General features: G+C 38.0%; 1 non-coding gene across 1 annotated transcript; it reads left to right on the top strand.

Moving 5' to 3' along the window:
* Positions 1–1,309: 1,309 nt before the first annotated feature.
* Positions 1,310–1,415, top strand: LOC128282948 (small nucleolar RNA R71). Its single transcript, XR_008273297.1, has one exon. It is a non-coding gene; the product is annotated as a small nucleolar RNA R71 (small nucleolar RNA).
* The last annotated feature ends 3,636 nt before the right edge of the window (positions 1,416–5,051 follow it).

The following is a 5,051-nucleotide window of genomic DNA, read 5'->3' on the forward strand; positions in this document are numbered from 1 at the left end:
ATACCCCTAGGAAATCTAATTATTTTATCGGCTAATTGAATACTCATCCTAGTTTGTTTGGGTTTCCCAAGACCTAGTTGTTTAAACATTTTATAAGGCATGACATTGATACTAGCCCCTAAATCAACCAAAGCATTATTAACATTTAAGCTATCAATTAAACAAGGAATCGTCAAACTCCCTGGATCTTTTAATTTGTTGGCCAGCTTATTTTGTAGTATGGCTGAGCAAACCACATTTAGTTCCACATACGACGCCTCATCCAACTTCCGTTTATTTATTAAAAGCTCCTTTAAGAATTTGACTGTGTTCGGCATCTGCGAAAGAGCTTCAATAAATGGTAAGTTAATATTGAATTTCTTTAAAAGTTTAAGGAATTTACCGAATTGTTCATCTGAGTGGTCTTTCCTTGTCGCATTTGGGTGTGGTACACGTAGTTTGTACTCTTTACTTACTTGTTTTTGGTCATTGTGGTCCACCTCACCTTTACCTTTACTTACTACAGTCTCTTGCCTCGGTTCTGGTTCAGGTGCAACTATGAATGGTAATTACGTTGAGTTGTTCCCTTGGGTTAGATTCATGTTACTCGGCAGGCTACCTTGTGGTCGTTCAAATATTAATTTGGTGAGCTATCCTATCTGAGTTTCGAGCCCTTGAATCGACGCTTATTGATTCTTAAGTGCTGTCTCGGTATTCTAAAAACGAGTTTCTAACACAGAGATGAGATTTTTTAGCATCTCCTCAAGGTTCGGTTTTTTCTCCTGTTGGTACGGTGGTTGTTGGAAGCCTGAAGGTGGTGGTGGTTTCTGATTTCCTTAGCCTCCCCATGAAAAATTTGGGTGGTTCCTCCAACCTGCATTGTAAGTGTTACTATAAGGATTATTTTGAGATTGAGGATTATTACCCATGTGAGGATTATTACCTATGTAATTTAACTTCTCGTTCCCTATGTTATAGCCATAGGGTGGGTATTCTGAATTGCTTGATCCACCTCCACTTGCTTCGCACTGCATTACTGGGTGAACTTATGAAGAACTAAGAAAACCGTCAATTTTTCTATTCAAAAGTTCTACCTGATTAGAGAGCATGGTGACTGAATCGACGTTAAAAACGCCGGTTGTTTTCATTGGCTTTGTCCTCATGACTTGCCACTGATAATTATTCAGTGACATCTCTTCTATAAATTCATAAGCATCCTCAGGTATCTTATTATTGATAGTTCCTCCAGCAACTGCGTCAATTATCTGTCTAGTCGAAGGATTCAGGCCATAGGCCATTGTGAAACGTTTGAACCTATAGTCAGAGTGGTAACCCATGGTGAGGGCATCTTCTTAAAAGGTCCTTGTATCTCTCCCATGCATCATAGAGTGTTTCTAAATTCATCTGCATAAAAGAAGAGATATCATTATGTAATTTAGCTGTTCTAGTCGGCGGAAAATATTTTAATAAAAATTTTTCGGTCATTTGTTCCCAAGTAGTGATTGACCCTCGTGGTAACGAGTTCAACCACTGTTTAGCTTTGTTCCTCAACGAAAAAGGGAATAACCAAAGGTGAATGGCATCATCAGAAACGCCATTGATTTTAAAAGTGTCGTAAAACTCTAAGAAATTCGCCAAATGAGTGTTTGGGTCATCGTCCTACAAACCATCAAATTGAACAAACTGTTGGATCATTTGAATGGTGTTAGGTTTTAGTTCAAAATTATTTGCAGCAACAGCAGGCCTAACTATGCTTGATTTAGTTCATGTTAAAGAAGGTTTAGCATAATCATTCATAGCACGCGGAGCAGGATCCTGATTAGCAGCAGTCATAGGAGGTAGCAGATTTTCCTGGCTTTCAGCCATCTCCTCGGTTGTGGTGTGAATATCGTCCTCTTGCTCTTCCTCTGTGTTCTTAAGTTTTGCTTTAATTCTCTTCGATTTCTGCGAACTGTGCGATCAATCTCACTATCAAACAGTAATGGTCCCGACGGGTTTCTTCTAGTCATATACTATAAAAACCTACCAGGAGCGAATAAAAGAAAAATTAGAAAAGAAATAAAAATTTAAATTGCAAATAAAGTAAAATGGCTAAAGTAATAAAAATTGAGTGTTCCTAATATCTTAGTTCCCCGGCAACGGTGCCAAAAACTTGGTACGTGATATTTCGCGATAGGTTTTAAAAATTTATAATCAATCGTTCTTGAAACTAACTATTATCACGATGAAGGCAAGTATACCTATCGAACAGTAGTATAGCTTTAGTAAGACCAGATTGTCGAACCCAAAGGAATCAAGAGTACTAGTAATTACTTTCTTTTTATTATCTAGCCTAAAAATTAAGGGATTTGTCTGTCTAAACTAATTAACTAAACTAAGAGTGCACAGAGAGAAAATTAGGGAAAAGCTTTTGGGAAAACTCGATTGATTAAGACAATACCCAAGGAAAAATCCACCTAGACTTCACTTGTTATTTGACTCTAAATCAGACGATTTATTCATTTGACTTAACCGTAGAAATCCCTAAGTTATATTATTATCTCTCTCGAGACTAATAACGTCTAACCCTAGGTTGATTAATTGAAATCTCTTTCTAATTAACGCCCTAGTGTTGCATTAACTCGATCTATGGATCCTCTTATTAGGTTTCACCCTAATCCGGTAAAATCTTGTCACCCTATCTCTAGGCATGCAATCAACTCCGTTTAATTATGACAAATTTACTCTTAGACAGGGACTTTTGCTTCTCTGAATAAGCGCATTAACTTGAATCAATATCCTGGAATATTAAGACAAGAATTAAGAACACATAATTAAGAACAAGTCAAATATTTATCATACAATTCAGATAATAATAACAAGATCCGTCTTAAGTTTCATTCCCCTTAGGTATTTTGGGGGTTTAGTTCATAATTATAAAAGAAAACATATTAGAAGAATAATGAATGCAAAACATCAAGAAAACCCAAAACCCCTAAATGGAAATTGAAGGGAGATCTTCAGTCTTGATGATGAATCCCGCTTCTGAGATGGATCAATCGGCTTCCCTTGAGTAATTCCTTGCCTCCTACTCTGTGTCTCCCTTCTAAGTGCCTCCTCAGGTGTTTAAATAGACTTTAGAATGCCTAAGAGCCCTCAAAAGTGGCCTTTTCCGAATAAGACTATACTTGGGCTCGACATAGACATGCCCGTGTGCGATTGCTCCAGCCCGTGGTCAAGGCTGTTAAATCGGCACGGGCATGTAGTCTACCTGTGTAAGTCGTGCTTCGATCCTGCCAAATGGACACGACCGTGTGGCTTACCCGTGTGAGGAAGTCCAGGCCATGTTGATTTCCCATGTGGGTCCATTTTCTCCGTTTTTTGCCCGTTTCTCGCTCTTTTTACTCTCCTGTGCTCACCTAAGTATAAAACATGAAATTAAAGAATTAGGAGCATCGAATTTACCAAATCTAAGGAGAAACCATCCATAAATGTGTTAAACATGGGATAAAAATATGTATAAATTACAGTTTATCAAGAAGTGTCAGGTATTCTCCGATCACAAAAGTCTAAAGTACTTGATGACACAAAAATATTTGAATTTTTAGCAACGGAGGTGGCTAGAGTTGATAAAAGATTATGAGTTGGTAATTGACTAGTTGATAAAAGATTATGAGTTGGTAATTGACTATCATCTGGGTAAGGCGAACGTGGTTGTCGATACCTTGAGTAGGAAATCCTTATTTTCCTTGAGAGCTATCAATACTCAGTTGACTGTGTCCGATGATGGTTTAATGCTAGCGGAGTTGAAAGCTAGACTGGCGTTTCTCCAAGAGATCTGTGAACATCAAAAAGGTGACAATGATTTGCAAACCAAGAGAGCTTAATATGAGTCGAGTGTTAAATCAGATTTTTGAATTAGTTCCAATGGTTGTTTGATATTCCAAATGGATGACGAGCTTATTGGGAAAATTCTTCGCGAGGCACATAGTAGTTGTATGTCAATCCATTCGGGTAGTACCAAGATGTATAATGACTTGAGGAGATTGAATTGGTGGCCGGGTATGAAATGATACATCTCAGAGTTTGTTTTGAAATGTTTAATTTGTCAGAAAGTGAAAGCTGAGCACCAAGTACCTTTGGGTTTACTTCAGCCTATGATGGTTCTCGAATGGAAATGGGACTGGATTACTATGGATTTTATGATGGGATTGTTGTTGTCACCGAGAAAGAAAGATGTTGTTTGGGTCGTAGTTGATCTATTAATTAAATCGACTCACTTTATTCCTGTATGTACTGACTACACACTCAATAAGCTAGCGGAGCTGTTTGTTTCTGAAATTGTGAGACTTCATGGAGTACCTTTGTCAATTATTTTGGATAGGGGTCTGAGATTCATATCACGGTTTTGGAAAAAGCTACAAGAAGCTTTAGGTACAAAGTTGAATTTTAGTACCGCTTTCCATCAACAAATCGATGGTTAGGTAGAGAGAGTAATACAGATACTTGAATACATGCTCCAGTGTTGTGTTCTTGAATTTCAAGGCAGTTGGGAAAAGTACTTACCGTTGGTAGAGTTTGCCTACAACAACAGTTATCAGAAGAGTTTGAAAATGGTGCCCTATGAGGCATTATATGGGCGTAACTGTCGGACACCTCTGTGTTGGACTGAACTCAGAGAAAATTAGATTCACGGGGTTGACTTGGTCAAAGAAATTGAAGAGAAAGTGAAGATAATTCATGATTGTTTGAAAGCTGCTTCAGATAGACAGAAATCCTATATGGTTTTGAAATGGAAAGAGATTGAGTTTCAAGTCGATGATAAGGTATTCTTGAAAGTGTCTCCATGGAAAAAGGTTTTGAGATTTGGTAGAAAAGGAAAGTTGAGTCCTCGTTTTATAGGACCGTATGAGATCACCGAGAGAATAGGGCCGGTTGCTTATCAGTTAGCCCTACCATCCTAGTTGGAAAAGATTCACGATGTGTTCCATGTGTCTATGTTACGTTGTTACCTTTCTGACCCTTCATACGTGATTTCACCTACAAAGGTGGAAATACGACCGAATATGACTTATGGTGAGGAACCGGTTAAA

This window comes from Gossypium arboreum, chromosome 10 (genome assembly GCF_025698485.1).
Source record: "Gossypium arboreum isolate Shixiya-1 chromosome 10, ASM2569848v2, whole genome shotgun sequence".
NCBI classification, from domain to species: domain Eukaryota; kingdom Viridiplantae; phylum Streptophyta; class Magnoliopsida; order Malvales; family Malvaceae; genus Gossypium; species Gossypium arboreum.